Consider the following 17347-nt stretch of genomic DNA (forward strand, 5'->3'; position numbering starts at 1 on the left):
GTCTTTCCAGTTTGTTGCAATAGAGAAGATGGAATCAAGATGAACAATGACCTTTATTTCCGAAAGATACGCATACACCTCAGGACCAGGTTGTTTGTAAAGTAGGCAGTATTTCAAGTCACTTAGCACTAATGAGCTAAAATAGACACACCCACAACTTCACCTCCCTTCACCTGCGCTCCCTGGAACTTGTGATAGAATATGAAGAATGACAGGAAACTTAATTCTTGATGCATTTTATTTCTTAGCTGGTAAACCGAGGCTCAAAAGAAGGATCCGGTTACTGTGCAACTAAACCAACAATTGATCTTGAACTTTGATCTTTAGTCCACAATTTTATTTTTTCCTTGGACTCTTAGCAGGTGCAAAGGGCCGGGCAGCCAGAGGCTCAAATCACTTCCATTTACCCTTTCTCTTTAGCTTGGATTTCCCTCTTTGGACATTCTCTGTGCTTCAACATTTAGACCTTCTTCCTGAGTCAGTTCTAACAGCACGTCTCTCCAGCCTCAGGGCCTTCCAGGTCAAAGGCAGAGTTACATATTTAGCTTAACATCACCAATACTCCATGATGCAACTCCCCTCCTCATTGTAAGTGCCATCTAGCCAGGAATCATAAAGACTCACTGTTTCGTTTTACAGACTAGTCACCAAAACCGGAGGACTGTGTTGCCTGCCCCAGATCACATAGCTAGAAAACAATAGAGTCAAGATTTGGATCAGATCTGACAAGTGCCAGAGTGGGTTACTGCCTCAGTGCCCCCCAGCATAGCTTTGACCTTGGGAATGGAACCTCATGGTTGAAGTTCACCCATGGGGTAACTGAGTCCTGGCTCTTCCCTGGGGGTGGCGGCTCTGTGATCTTAGGCTCTGGAACATTTCTGCAAGCCTAACCACACACAAAGTGGTGAGAACTAGGGCAAGTCACTTCCCTCCCCCTCAGATCTGAGAAGAGATAACGCCTCCCAAACAGCTGTGAAAATGAAGGATTAAGAGACACAAGGTTCAAGCTTCAACCAGGGAGTCTGTCAAAGACAGGACAGCCAGATAAAAGCCTTGCCTAAAATGACCCTGGCTTTTCTAATTTATATGTTAACTAGTATATTGGTTACATTGTTTATTTTTTCCTTCGTGAGCCCTTTCTTGATTTTCTTAAGATTGCTTTCAATTTATGTACATGCATTCGAGTGAGTACATTCCACATGTGTTTCAGTGCCCGTAGAAGCCAGAAAAGGCCATTAGACCCCCGGAGCTGGAGTTCTAGGCAGTGTGAGTCATTTGATACAGATGCTATGAACCACACTCAGGGCCCTCGGACGAGCAGAGAGGTCTCGTACATACTAAGGCATCACTCCAGCCTTCTGTAAACCTTTGTAATATCTTCTTTAAACAGTCAGTTTATGTACAGTAAATGAAGAAATAATTTTTGGATATTATTGAAGTTTTTACTTGACCTGATACCAAGGGTCTATTTATAGTTTATCATGCCATTATATCAATCCTTTAATCTAGACAAAAACATAATGTTGGCATATTAACAAACATCTATTGAGCACATATCAGAGAATGAGCTAAGTTTTCTATTTCCCATAATTCCATTTGGTATTAGAAAAGGTAGATGCTATTGTTGTTTCCATTTTTTTAAATGAGAAAACTAAGATCCAAAGTGTCTGAGCAGCTTGGTTATGTAACAATTAAGTAAAAAGATATCAGCCCTATCAATGAAAAACACCCAAATGTCATGGGTGACGTGCAGACTTGCAATCCAGTACATATGGAAAGCAGGTGAGATATAGCTAATCGTTTGGGGAGTTTACGAAACTATGTGTGTTTGTGTGTTTCTGGGCATGTATTTGTTTGTATATGTGTATGTCTACTTGTATGTGTGTCTATGTGTATGTGTGTGTGTCTGTGTGCATATCTGCAAATGTGTGTATGCATCTCTGTGTATGTGTGCCTGAGTATGTGTCTGTGTATATGTATGTGTGAGTATGTATATCTATGCATATGTGTATCTGTGTGTATCTATCTACGTGTATGTCCATATGTGTGACTGTGTGTATCTTTGTGTATGGGGAAAGGATGGTTAGAAGGCAGGATTGTAAATAATATTTAAGCTACAGATAATATATATTATATATATAATATATATATATATAATCTGGTATATTATTACCAAACATATACATACATATATATATATATATATATATATATATATTCCCTTCACAGAAAGACATGTGCATGATTACTAACAAAAAGAACCCATCATTTTCTGTGCATAAGGACAGATGTGCAAACTTTGGACAGCACAGAATACAGAAGCAGAAACTGGAACTCACAGAGGTCTAGATAAACTGTTGGATGAGTATATTCAAGTTATTTAACATAAATAATTTGCATTTAATTAAATTTCCTCTGGGGTATGTCAGAAAATTGGTTTGTTTTGTTTGCTGGTTTATTGAGACAGGATTTCTTTATGTGCAACTCTGAGTGCCCTCAAACTTGCTCTGTAGACCAGGCTGGCCTCAATCTCAGAGATCCACCTGCCTTTGCCTCCCAAGTGCTGGGATTAAAGGTGGGCACCACCACTGCCTGCTTCAAAAATTGGTTTTTAATTAAACTGCCCCTCGATATATTTGCTGGGAAGAAATAAAAAAGAATGCTCAGTTTGAGGGAATACAGAAGTAGATTTGGAAGCAAAAGAGGTAAGTTCTTTAAATGGCCAAGACTTTGAGCACAGGATACTTTGGCCTTCAGTGGAACTTTGAGCTCACCAAACCAAACCAAACCAAACCAAACCAAACCAAACCAAACCAAACCAAACCAAACCAAACCACACCAAACAAGCAAAAAAAAAAAAAACAAAAAAAAAAAACAAAAAAAAACCACAAAACAACAACAAAAGAAACAAACAAAAGCAAATCCAGTATCCTGAAATCTACATAAAGCAAACTTGGCTTTTGATTCCCAGAGGTTCAGATTAAGAAGACAGCTCTTCCACGGCGAACAGCAAAACAGAGCGATGGAATGGCCATTACAAATAACCCCAGAGTCTAGACAAAGAGCAATTTCTTTTGAAGTCCTTGAAAGAAGCTGGGAGTAAGCCAGAAGAAAGGTAACCAATAGGTTTCACCAAGAAGCAGAAAATATCTACAGCTGATTTCATTTTCATAGCACCTAAATACTGCAGATCCCAGCTGGACCTGCTGTCCGATGTCTCCACTGCTACTCAGGCTATGTGGCCTCTGCTTCTCTAGCATGTCTGTAACCCCAAGTCCAGCTCCAGAAAAGACCCCTGAAGCCAGAAACAATGAAGTTCATGTCTTCCATGAGCCACATGACTGCTGTGGCTGCAGACAAGTTGTCTTAACTCCCCACGGGCTTCTCCTCACTGGTAGTTGGCCTCAATCTCTACCAGACGGCCCCAGCTTCTTAGTGGGATCACTGAAGCCACACAATGGCTATGTCACCTCCAAATGAATCATATCAGCAACACATGAATGTAAAAATACACCGGGAGGTGATTAAGTTTTCTAAGTAGGGAAGGCTATTATACACGACTGAACCTCTAAAAGCTGTGAGGAGACGCACCAGAGGAGTGCTCACTGTTCTTCCAGAGGACAGGAGTCCAATTCCCAGTGCCATTTTTGGTAGCTTAACCATCTGTAACTCCAGTTCCAGAAGATCAGATATGAAGACATATGAATTAAACATAGAAATATTCTTTCGAACCTCCAAGAGGTGAGAGTACAGATATTCACACCACCCACAGTTGCTAACAACAGTCCAATCAATGAATGAATCAGGTGAAAGCATAGAAATGCCCCTGGACTATTCAGAGCAGAGCCCCAGTGCCCTGCCGGAGTCTCAAAATAATCTGCCACAGTGTAGTCAAGGATTTTACCCTGGGCTGGCGCAGCCTATCCCTTTTATGCCTACATATTAATGGCCCGTTTCTACTTTGGAGGATGTCTTTCCCTGACCTGCCTTCCTGTCCAGAGCCTCTTAATCTCCCCCCAGGGAAAGACATCCCCCCCATTCCTCCTGCTGTCATCTGAGGCTTACTCTGAATCATTCTGGTCGTTTTGTTTGTGTCCCATATCCCTTTTCTTCCCATGGATGCAAGTCCTTTGAGGTCAACAGTTTTTCTTTGTTTTGGTTGCCAAGCAAATGCTAAGAGACAACAGCTAGAGGTGGGGGAGGGAGGGGGAGAGAAGGGAGGGAGGGAGGAAGGGGTGAGAGACAGAGAGAGAGAGAGAGAGAACACTTTACACCTGTGTTCTCCTTTCATCCTTTACTGCTTCCCAACAATGTTAATCCCTCATTTAGCAGTTGAGGAAGCAGATGCTCCGACGGGCTGACTGGGTTGACTGTGCTTATAGCTGTTAAGCAGGAAAGTCCGAGTGAAAGCCAGGGGTAGTCTCAGTTGTTTTGTCGCCCATATGTGCACACACTGCAGAGCTGAGGCAGGAAGCACTCCCAAGATGCTCATCAATCAGACAGGGAACAAGTAGATGGGGAGGGACCTGCCAGTCTTCAAATGTGTGAATGTCTCTGCTCCTAGAGCCTCACTTTCTTTCTGGGTAGTGGCTGTGCAGTGATCATCTCCTGAAGGAATTAGAGGAGCCCGCGGTGCCTGGCTAGCCCTCACTCTTCCTCCCAGCATTTATAAGCAGTCTGCTATGTCCTGGACAGATGGCCTAGGAATAGAGACTAAATCAGACATTTGCTCTGTTCTTTGGGGACTTATCTTTGATAAAATGGGAATTACTGGCTTCCCCCCCCCACCCCGAGTCTAGAAGGAGATGTTGCTAAAAGAATAAGAATTGTCTGAGCTCAGGGAATGGCCAACAGAGCTTTAGAGGTGGCCAGTAAGGTAAGTCTCAGGCTGAGCATAAATAAGCCTCCCTTCAGAGAGGAAACTGAACTGAAGATCACGAAGAATAGACAGATGACTCACCCATCAAAATGGGAAGCTCTCTCTGGAAAAGGTGGTGGCACCAGAGAGACCTAAACCACGAAGATCCGCAGAGGCCCTTACCACACCAGGGACTACGTTCTTGTTTCTTGGTGCTTGTGGTGGCTTGGACCCTGTCAGGGGCTAGAGAGGGAGTGAAGCAGACTGTTAGGGCACTCCCATACCTAGACTTACTTTGTCTGCCTCTAAGCCATTGGTCCCTGACCTACCTAATGCTGTGACCCTTTATGTAAGGGTGACCCCGAACCATAAAATTCCTTTTCTTGCTACTTCATAACTGTAATTCTGCTACTGTTACTAATCATAATATAAATATGCAGGACATCTGATATGCGACCCCGTGGGGTCTCAACCCACAGGTTGAGAGCTGCCGTTCTTCCCTCAAGCAGCAGATGCACAGATGTGGACTCTGGGCCAAGTGGAGGCAATCACAGGTCTACCGTCACCTAACTGTGAAGAACAAGGACCCGATGCCTGTGGCGTACGTAGACCAGTGGCTGGCTCACAGTAAATGCTCGGGAAAGGCTGACTACATTTACGGAGCTTTGAACAATGACTCTGTAAATCCGAACTGAAGTATTCAGTGAATTTCAGCAGGAAGAGAAGATGTTTATATCTTACGCAGACCTGAAATAGCACAGTATCATTTAGCATACACTTTCTAACCACCAGATTGCCAAGATGACAGTTGCCCATCACCCAAAGAGAGGTTCCCCCGAGCTGCTGTTTGTGGACAGCACACTATGCTCTGTGCCTATGAAGTTCACCCTCAACTCCAGGGCAGCAGGAAAGTTATTCTTCTAAAGTCACAAAGTCATATTTGTTCTTACTTACTAGTAAATTTATCTGGACACATGATCTATTTGTGGCACACAAAAATATTATGCTCACCTCAAAAGTAAATGTTTTTTTTAAAAAAATCAACCAATGCTAATTGAAAACACATTTTATATATCAAAATATATACATTGCAAAAATAATAATTTATGCAAGTAATATATAGCCAAATACAAGACTTAGCTTTAATGCAAAAGGTTCTGATTTTAAATCTATTAAAAAAGATGGTTTTAACATAATCATATTTTTGACACAAAATAATTTTTTAAAGTTATAAATGGTGAAAAGGTGTTTTCAAATTTTTATGTATTTATTAATTATTTTATGATTATACATTTCATCATGCTACTAGAGGCTTTAATTTGTCGTATTTCCTATACAGTACATTAAATACAAGAGCCATACCAATTAGTTTGAGAGATGCTTCTTGAACTGGCAGAGGAGATAACCAGGCTAATTTTACAGGAATTTAATTTAAAGCAAAACCAAATAACTCAAGTGTATGCCATAGCAGCAGTTAGCCATATTAGGGTTTATTGTTGGAGGCCCCAAATGAGTTGGAGAAAACTTAGAGAAGGTAGATCCCATGGTCAAAATAGAATCAACCAAACCGTAGCTCCGAGATTTTGGCTATGTGGCCTATACACTTCAGCTTCTTCACCTAAAAAGAACCTCAGTAACTCACCAAACCTGTGACGTGTTGGAAAACTGAGAGTCGGTCATAGATGAAAAGCACTTGGAGCAGAGCAAATGCAGTTCTCATACTGTGGTGATAGATAACCTGGAATGTTTGAGCGCGTATGCATGAGTCCGTGTTCATGATTCACTTACTTCATACTGATACTGCTAAAGAAGGCTGCCACCTTGAGAGCCGAAGGAGGCTGGCTTGTGTGTGTGTGTGTGTGTGTGTGTGCTGTTGTGGCTGATGTTTTGTTTTGTCTTGTTTTTGCTTTTTCTGTAAACCTTTCTCTAGGTTTTCCATGAAAGTTCATAATCAGCGAGGGCACCACACCCTGCCCTGGTGAGTTACTTATGTCATGGCACACGCTCCGTGTGTTACTCGTGGAACCCCATAGGGTTTGAAGATGGGCTCACTTCTGACTCAATCTCAACGGGCTCTGTGAACTTAGATGGGTTCCTTGTCTTTCTGACCTCAGATCAACTTTCTTCTGGGAACTTTCCTCTAAAACTGTAACAAAAAAACTAATTCTACATGTGCGTACTTTTAGACATGGCTCGAGACTATAGATGTATTTTTGGAAGGGAGCTGGGGCACAGTCACAGGTCCTACTTTCATCAATTCAAGTCCCATAAAGCTCTAAGTATGACTGCTAACTGATACTGCACCATGATAATATCTCTTCTAATAATTGAGCCAGTAAATAAGTTCAAATAGCTGTGAAATAAGTTCTTTGGCTGTGAGCCTAGCCTTTAATGGCTCAGCCATCTCTCCAGCCTGTAAGTTCACATTTAAACTGTTCAACTTCTAAGCTTGGCCAAGACATAGAAAGAGTCAACTTGAGAAGCACACTATTTTCTCCTCAAGAGATATACAAGAAGGGGATGTTTTCAGTAGATGTGGTATGTTAGGGATTCAAACTGGATTGATGTCTCGCTTCCCCTCTGAATCCAACAATTTTTTATGATTCTCTAGTTATAGTCACGCTTACAAGATCAACTCTGGAAGTTGGAGTATTAGCCTATATATTGAGATTTTTTTTTCTTCTAATTAAAAAAAAAATAAATGTGCAGCTCTGTAGGGACAGAGGGAGATACCAATGCCAACGCACAACTAGTTGAATCTTAGTACGGACGACTCCTGTATTCCAGGATTCTGAGCTATACAGCATTGTGACCAAAAAAAAAAAAGTCAGTCAGTAGAGGAAACTGACATGCCCAAACGCAGACTTGGCAAGCAGGAAGGAGCACGATCACCTTACTGGTATTCGCTGTGGTTCCTGCTGATTACCTCCTCACTTCTCTCAGAGCTTCTGAGAATCCCAAAGCCTGTTTGGTTTGTGCCCCATTTGGTGCCACAGGCTCATTGGATTCTCTTGCACTTGAATCCACTCCTCCTCTCGGCATACTGCCAGGTCCAACTCGAAATTTAAAAGGTTGCACTTCCTTAAAATGCAGCATTCGCCAATAGAACCTCCGTCAATCAACTGACTGATTGTTCCTGTACTGTTCACTGATGAGCGCTAGGTGATGAGCTCTGGCTTGGTTGTCTATGAGGCTGCTCTCCCCCTCATCCATCCGAGACTCAGCTACTTAAGAGGAAGTGCATGGAGTTACCTGGAATGTAGCAGGGAGAACACCTGGTTGGGTCACCGGAGCATCCAGAGGCAGATTTGGAAGCATCTCTCCAGATCTGGTAAGCCTGTTGAGTCTTGGTTTAAACGTCAGGGTTTGGAGAATGACCCGGGAATTAAGAGACGACATAGATGGAGAGATCTAGTCCAGTTCTTGCTTCTCTGGTCTTTAGGAAGCCCTACTTGCCTCCTTTTCTAGGCTTACCTAGGGTTTGTAATGATTTAATAGCCTAAAGAAGGAATGGCATAGTCCAACCAAACATCCAAAGGGCAGCTCGTCTATGTGGATCAAGGACTTGAAGCCTTTACAGGACTTATCTTGGCTCCAGACTGAACCCAAGTCAGGGAAGAGAGGCCCATCTCTGTAAGAATTGTACCTGAAGGGCCGGGCCCATGCTTGTCAAAACAGAGCTAGGTGTTAGGGCCTGACTTGCTCTAATGTTCTCTGGGGAACCACAAATGGGTGGTGACATCCTACTCATTGAATTGGGTTCATGTTTCTGCTCCTGTCTGGGTTTACTGCAATCTACTCTGTTGGAAGAAAATTCTTTGGCTCTAAATTAAAGTAATCCTCATTGGCTACCAAGCCTCCAAAGAATATCCCTGCACCCTTCTCTTCCAACTCCCTCTCTTCTGCTGGGCCTATGTCTATTTTTTGTTTGCACTAAATGTTGATGTAGGGGCCCTTAATGTTTGACATGGTCACCAGAGAAGCCCAACACACAGGTCTTTGAATCTGTTACTGAAAAGAGGGAAGTGAAAATGCCCATTGGCTGAGTGGTGACATCAAAGACAAGTCTGTTCTGGACTGTGCAGTGTGACTGGGAGATTTTGCTCCCAGAAGAGGATTAAGTAACAGAGCTTTCCAGGAAAAGAATGGCGTTTTCTTTGCACTCCCTTCATGTCCCAAACCATTCAGAAAGGTGAGCATTAGATACACAGAGATCAACTTCATTCGGCGAGAAGCCCTAATGTCATTGACAATACACACTAGAATTATATGTGATTCAAATGATAGTATTCAAATGTTATGTTAACTCTGTGGATCTCTTAACAGTGGGCTATAAAAGGATGAGTTTGAATATTTTCCCAACTTTTCAGCAAGAACATTAGTCCAGAAAGTAAAATATCTTGTCCATAGATGATAGTTACAGACACCAAATACAGTACATACGTTCTTTACTTGGATGATTAAACCTAGACCAGGAGTAAGTCTCTGGATTCTGTAGTTGGGCTTAAGTATCAAGGAAGAGGATTGCTTTTTAAGACTGATTTGAAGACTCACTAGGCTACAATTACTTTCCTGAGAACCATAACAAAAGCTTGCAAACCCAAACCAGGCCTTTGAGCATTTCTTGGCTATTGTTTGTCTTAGTTGAGTGGCTAGCTATGTTTTATCTTGATTAGCAAGAAGCCTTTGTAAGATCAATGTCCATTTATGATATTTCTGTTGTGACCTAGGGAGGGACTGTAGGCAAGTTCATCTCTGCTGCTAGTGAGAATGACACAGGAGCTGACACAGGCATTATCCCACCTCTGGTAAAGTTCAAGTTCAGGAGACAGCTGCAGCTCAGCGTGTTCTGGAGTCCAGAGTCCCTGGGAATATCTTCCAGTTTAACGTGCCTGCCTAACAAGTAAGGCTATGCGTAAAGGACCATTTCTCCCATCTTTTCCTCTCTGGATCACTCCCTGCATCCTAAAATTAACCCCAGTGCAACCTTAGAGAGACCGATGTATAGTGGGGCATACTTAGCTAGGAGTATGAAGTTCGTCATTCTTTCAAGGGTCTCTGGGTTCTTGGACAGATGGCTTAGCTTTGTGGCTAGTAGTCCCCAGCTAACCAATGAGCACCAGACTGAAGTGCTCTGTTTCATCTACTTTCTCTTTATTGTAGTATGTCAATATAGTATCTTGAGCTTCTTTTGTTAAAATTCATTTTAACCTTAAATTATACATGTGCGTATGCATGTGTGTGTATGTGTGTAGGAATATGTGAATGTGATTGCAGGTGTGGTGGAGTCTGAAAAAGGGTGTGAGATTCCCTGAGGCTATAGTCACAGATGTTTATAAGCTCCCACAGTGTGGATGCTGGGAGCCAAACTAAGGTTCTCCGCAAGAGAAGCGCTCACTCTTAACTGCTGAGCCATCTTCTCCCTGTCCACGTTGAACATTTAGAGGAAAGAAGTCCTAGGAAAAGTAAGAAGTCAATGACCAGTAGATATTAACAAATAATTTGGTCTTTAAAAATAATCATTTAATGTGCAAAACTAGAAAACAAGTAAATGGAATGAAAATGGATACTTCTTATTGTTTAGTCATCCAAAGATTCCCACTGTGAAAATCTTAGTGAGTTTCTTTTCATTGTTTCACATATGCATATAGCGCATAGATAATTTATAGCACAAATATATACTCGTATGCCACATGTAATATATCCATGCATTTGTGAGTACTCTGCACTATGTCCCAAAGGATGTTTCAGGAGTTACTACTGTGTGTCCAAGACCTTGTATCACTTGTATAAGACCTAACTTCCATAATAAATTCTTAATTCCTATAATTTATTGTGGTGCTGCTTTCCTGCTTGTGTTCTGACTGGTGCAGGAACAACTTTTGAAGCATTTCGATGGAATGTTACAAAATATCCCCAGGGCTACAAAATAAATCCTCCAGTTCCTATTATAGTTAACATTTACTGCATATATACTGTACACATCAGAGGCCACACTAAGTGATTTATAAGTATAATATTACTTAATCCTAACTCCCCAGAGGGAAAAATATCACTGTCCTCATTTACGGATGAGGAAACCGGGGTTTAGTCAAGTTAGTTGGGCCAAAGTCACTAGCTAATGAATATCAAAATCATGATTCAAACACAGGCAGTTTGCTTCCAAAGTCCGCCTCATGGATTCAAAGTTAAACCACTCCTAAACATGCTGCTCCAAGGGGTCCTAATGTACTGGGGCTCTGGCAGGCCTTCGGGTGCTTGCTTGATTGAAGCTTTCAAGCTGAGTTGTTGAGAGAGGCATGAGCTGTGCTAGGCGAAAGTCATGAAGTCAAACAGGCCTGGGAACCCACCATGACAGCCATGTGACCTCGGGTATCTAAGTCACTATATTGCTGTGAATAGACACCATGATGAAGGAAACATAAAAGAGCATTTGATTGAGGGCTTGCTTGCAGTTTCAAAGGTTCAGGCTAGGACCATCATGGCAAGAAGCATGGCAGTAGACAGGTAGGCATGACCCTGGAGCAGTGGTTGAGAGACTATGTACCAATCATCTATAGGCAGGAGGCAGAGAAAGCAACTGGGCCTGGCATGGCCTTTGGGAACCTCAAAACTCCAGTCCTGGTGACCACCTCCTCCAGCAAGGCTACACCTCCTAATTCTTTACCAACCGGGAATCAAATGTTCAGATAGATGAGCCTATGGAAGCTATTCTTAGTCAACCTTCCATACCCTCCATGTTACTTTTCTGTGTAAGCATCAGAGTCTACTGATAAGGGTTATGCTGTTAATTGAGAAGGTAGTTCGTAGAAGTATTTGGCTTGCTTCCCCTGCAATAATAAATCTGAATAATTCAACTGCTGTCAATCTGATCAGAAAAGGTCCAAGTAGAGGGCTGGCATTCAGTCATGGTTGGAACATAGTTGTGATGGGATTTTGAGCAAGACCTTGCTGGACTAGTCCCTCGTTTTTCCGGATGGCTATCTGGTTGAACTAGGTGAGAAGTTCTTACCCTGTGGGTTATGTCCACTTTGGGTGTCAAACGATCCTCTCCCAGGATCACACATCAAATATTCTGCACTATCAGATTTATATTGCCACTCATAGCAGTAGCAAAATTACAGTTATGAAGTAGCCACAAAACAATGTTATAGTTGGGGATCACTACAACAGGATGAACTGTATTAAAGGTGTAGGTTTAGAGCCACCGGACTGAGTGATCTCTGTAAGACCGTATAGCATCCTAGGCCTTCCTTCATCTGGTCTCAGAACCAGTTGTTCTATCTTCTCACAACCATCAAAACGAAGGCACTGAAGTGTGTATCCTCTACCCTGGGTAGGGAGCTGAGACATAATCTATGCATTTCCAACTTTCTGAGATGCTCAGAGTCTAGTAAAAGTTACAGTCATTTCCCAGAAGAAGGGGTGAGGCTGTTTGTTTTGAGGACCCGGATGCTATAGCTTCTCCTTCTAGGAAAGGAGTAGGCTGTGGGCCTAGAGAGATGCCGCAGTACGTGTGTGTGCTGCTCTTGTAGAGAGCCCTAGTTGAACCTGCAGCACCCAGATTGAATGGCTCGAAACTTTCTCTAAGTCCACATCCAAACTCTATGCTCTCTTCTGGCTTCTATGAACAACCACACTCATGGACACACAAAATCTCCACAGAATCGGTCACAAAGAATCTGACACGTACACGTTCACACAATAAATAAACAAACGAATTAATAAACACAACTTTAAAAAAAAGGTAGTCAACTAGGAAATGACAAATCCAAATGAATTCTTGAGTTTTTTTTTTTATTTGCTGTAATTCTGTATTTAGCTGGAGGATAAGTGCCCTAATGTCAGTGGTTCTTAACCCGTGAGGGTCTTGACTCCCACAGGGGTCACATTCGAGATGGGTATCAGATATTTACATTACAATTCATAACAGTAGCAAAATTACAGTTGTGAAGTAGCAACAAAATAATTTTCTGGTTGGAAGGTCACCACAGAATGAGGAACTGTATCCGAGTGTCTCTCAGCATTGAGGTTGAGAGCCACTGCCCCAAGTGAAGACGTCCTAGATGTTGAAGGTTTTGGAGAAAGGGTGAAGTGCTTGCTCTGCAGTTCCTCCCTTCTGTTGCCTCCTATGTCTCTGCTCCACAGCCTTACCCTCGGTGTGCACTCAGGCCTCTGTGCGCTGCTTCTCAGTCTTCAATCAAATGCTGCCTGCCAGTGAGCATTTTCTGAAACATCCGCGTGCTCCCTCCTCCCCTCCCCCATTTGTTTTTGGTGCTATCACTATAAGGAGTGTTTAAGTGATTGCTATTTCTCTCCGCTAGAAAGAGTCCACAAAAATCCCTGGAGAATATTATCATATACTTAATGAGTATGAAGCAAAGAAACAAATGGAGGGTTGACTAAAGCTTTCATCATGGAGTCTGGATTTGAGTTAGGTGCTGCTCCCCTGATAGGAGGAGAGGAAGAGAGATTCTGGACAGCTGCTTGGGAGAGAGGAACACAGAAAAGAGGCCTGGGAAAGGGGTAATGACATGGGTAGGGCTGGACCTGAGACCTTTGGCCCATCAACATCTACCTTTCTAACATTATGTCTTCCAGAACACCATTCATTGTCTTTCCTCTGTCAGTGGCAAAACCCCCGGGTCTGTCCATGTACTAAAAAGCTCATAGGGGGATTTCAGAGCCAGGGACCTGAATCTAGAATTGTGACTGTGGGTCTAACCACTAAGCTTTCTGACCTTTAGCTTGCAAAGCTATGGAAGCAGCCCTGGCATGCAGTTCTCGTGGGACTGTGGTGAAGATCCGATGAGGTCAATAATGGGTGGCACTCCACTCTCTGAGACTTGGACCACTGTAGTGGTTGGTAGACTGTGTGACTGTTGTGATAATGGGGAAGGGAGATTCCACACGTCTGGCTACTCAGGGGATCCTTCATCTGGATTGAGGAGTCACACAGCAGAGGGGAGGGATTAAGAAGACGCACCTTCCTGGGCATGCGTTCAGTGTCCTAATAAGGTGCTATTTCTTGCCTGCATGTCGGGGTTTGCGGCTTACTTCTCCTTTCACCTTTACAGACGTTTTCAAGTTAGATGTTATGTATCCCTTTCTTTAGAGATAGGAGACTCAACTCAGAAAAGTTGTTTAACTTCTCGATGCTATTTAGTGTCAGTCCCTAGGGTGTGGGGGTGGGAGTGGGCCGACCTCATCTCTATAGCCTGTATGCTGCCTTTTCAAACCCCCAAGGCAAACAATGAAGTGTTGACAGTACTGCTTCAAGCAGCTTGAATGTGGAAAAGTTACAAAGTAAAAATTTAAAGTGGGAGCTGAAACAGGCAAGAGACTGAGCTGTTAGACATTTTCTAAAGGTCCAGGAAAAGGCTATGGTGCCCACAAACCTGCAATCAGGTCCTATCCAGACCTGGTACTGTGAATATTTAATTCAACTGTACTTTTTTTGAAGAAATCAGGTGTTTGGCTTATATTTTCTGAAAGAGTAAAAGAAAAAATATATATCACTGGGGGTGATACCTTCTGGTCGCTCCACAAACCACATCATTGAGATGATAGGCACACAGCAGCTACCTGTCACTCAGTAGGGCTTAGCAAATGCTTACTAAGCATGGCCAAGGCTCTATGCGTACATATAGAGTAGGCAGGGCCACAGCACAATTGAGTAAACATGTGTCTTCGCTTAGATAGATGATGGACGTCCACATGAGTGGATAAAGAGAACACTCCACACAGTGGAGAGCAGAGACACTCCACACACAGCCCTAAGCTGAAAAAGCGTAGAGAATGCCGAGAGATCTTATCGTAAAAATTAAAGCACAAGGAAAACTGATAGAGCACCTACTGTGTGCTCGTAGTAGGAACTGGGAGACACGGCACCTTGCACTGGCCTCAGAAGATCCTAGGAAACATATATTGGCAGTTTTAAGCTATAATCTCTGTAGCTAAGGAACACTTGTATGTGGAAGCAAAGGAGAACATCTTCTTTCCGGGGATTCACAGGTCAGAGTGTTAGAGATAAGAAAGCCCGAGTCGTTGGGTGCACTGAACCATTTCCGATTTCAAAGTTGAGCCACATAAAGGAAAGTTACACCGTGATGTATAAGCAGACTGAAATAGTCCAAACAAAAACATTCCTTTCCGGGCCACCCTTATTTCAGAAGCTACCATGGAAAATTCAAGAAAGAGGTTGTTACATAGAAATAGAAGCTTTGCTGGAGCTCAGGAGCATAGTTCAGTGGTAACATGCTTACACAAACAGGCATGCACAAAAGTGCATGCACAAGCATGCATGCACAAAAACTCAAGCACAAAGCCCAAGCTTCAATCGAGTCTCTGTTCAGAATAAAGCGAACCACTGCATTATAAAGGCTTAGCCGGCTGAGTCCCCAGTCTAAGTGGTCCTAGTATTTCATCTCCCTCTAGGGTCCTATGCACCCTCACACTTGGGCAAGGCACCTTCTGCTGTATCCCTCTTCTGCCATTCTCAGGTGATCTAAGAAGGTGCCATTAAGTCAGTGTTTCTCAACCTGTGGGTCATGACCCCTTCGGGAGTTAAATGACCCTCTCACAGGGTTCACTATCAGATATCTTGCATATCAGATATTGACATTATGTTTCATAACACTAGAAAGTTGCAGTTATGAAGTAGCAATGAAAATAATTTTATGACAAGAGGAACTGTGATAAAGTGTCATAGCATTAGGAAGGTTTGAAAACCACTGGGTTAAATGAATCTTTCCAGTCCTACCATCGACTTTAAACAAAAGGCCAAGATAATGGTAGCATATGAACATCCAGTCTCCATGCATTTATGTAAAGAAATAGCTACTGTTCCTTGTTACATTAAATCCTCAATGTATTACTTGCACCCTAGCAGTTTCTTTTACCTTTCCAAAGGAGTAAATTAAAGCATGCAACCTAGAAAGAAATAATGATGTCTAGCATGTTGGGGAGACTCTTTTGGAAGACTTGACAGAATGTAGAAACGAGGTCTTTCGCTGGAGCGATAGCCTTGATAAATCACATGCAAACTTTTCAGATTCCTTCCTGTGTGTTCCTTCATCTTGCACCGAAAACTTTAGTTGTCTTTCTTTCTTATTGTCTTTTTATAAATGTTGCCTTTCTGGGCTGAGGTCACAACTCTGCTAAGAGCTGGGATAGAATCCGGAAGACAAAAAAACAAAACATGGTCTTCTGAACTGAGTCCCTGACCAAACATGCACAAACAAATCTGACGACGCTTGGGAACCCAGCCCTTGCTGCCGGAGGCGATCGGGCTGCCTGAGAATTTTCACTCATCTCTTTGATTGCATTTCTTTTAGCATTTGATGTACTTGCCTCTGGATCCATGATAGAGTCAGCCCTGTTCTCTGGACATTGATTTTATAGTCTCCCTGGAGGCTCTCAAACTGTACCCTATGAAATGGTACTTACTGAGCTGTACCCGATGTGACTGTCAGTGCAGTACAAGGTGTTGTCCTTATTTCAGCAATAGACCGAGCCTGGGGTATTACTGGCAGCCTTATTCCCAGCCGTTTCCAAACAGACACAAAGCCCAGCTTCAACTAATTCTAATAATGGAATTAAAATTTTGAAAACACTGAAGCTAGGTCTCATATTTAAATATTGACTTTCACCACGCAGGAAAGGGCGGCCAAATATAAGAGTGACTGGAAGATTTTGGCAAAGGTATTAATTGGGATTTTTCCATTGTCGGAGAAGCTGTCTAACCAATTCACGGGTGATGCTGTGGATTATTGGGGTTCGGGGTTCTCAGGGTCAAAAATCAGAATGTGAGTACTAGCATACTTCATAGGAGTCACCAGCTTCCCAGAGAGGATCCAGGCTTGAACTCTTTCCCCTCTGAGAGGCAAGAACACCCAGTACACACGGATATTCGAGAGGTGACATTAGAATACTGTCTCTCCACACTCCCTCCCCTCGACCTGCATTCATTCAAAGGGGTCTAGAATAGCCCTAAGTGCAGGCTGCACACTGTCGGGAGTCAAAGCCCAGCCGTGTTATCTGGGCCTTCACATTCTGGTACATCAGTTTCCAGTCTGTCAGACAGGGGCAATACCACCAATACCGCCACCCATTTTATGATGCCGTTATGATGACTGAGTAAATCATAAGTACAAAATATTTTTATAACAGTCCAGACGAGGTACTGTGATAGAAAGAATGGGCTAGTTATTGCAAAGCTGCTTGCTGGCTTTGTGCCTGTTATGTCAAGGATACGTTCGTTATTTTACTTTATTTCAATGTTATGCCAGAATCTCACTCCTCCAAGAAACTCCCTGAGCTCTTTGGGTATAAGGCAGCCATGTACTTACTCGACTAGAGTATCTGTGAATGAATGCTGAGGTCATCGCTTTTGTTTTCCAGCACCAAGCTTACATATAACACACACACATATTATATATATATATATATATATATATATATATATATATAGTAGTCAGTTATAGGTTT

Source organism: Rattus norvegicus, chromosome 11 (genome assembly GCF_036323735.1).
Source record: "Rattus norvegicus strain BN/NHsdMcwi chromosome 11, GRCr8, whole genome shotgun sequence".
In the NCBI taxonomy this organism is placed as follows: Eukaryota; Metazoa; Chordata; class Mammalia; order Rodentia; family Muridae; genus Rattus; species Rattus norvegicus.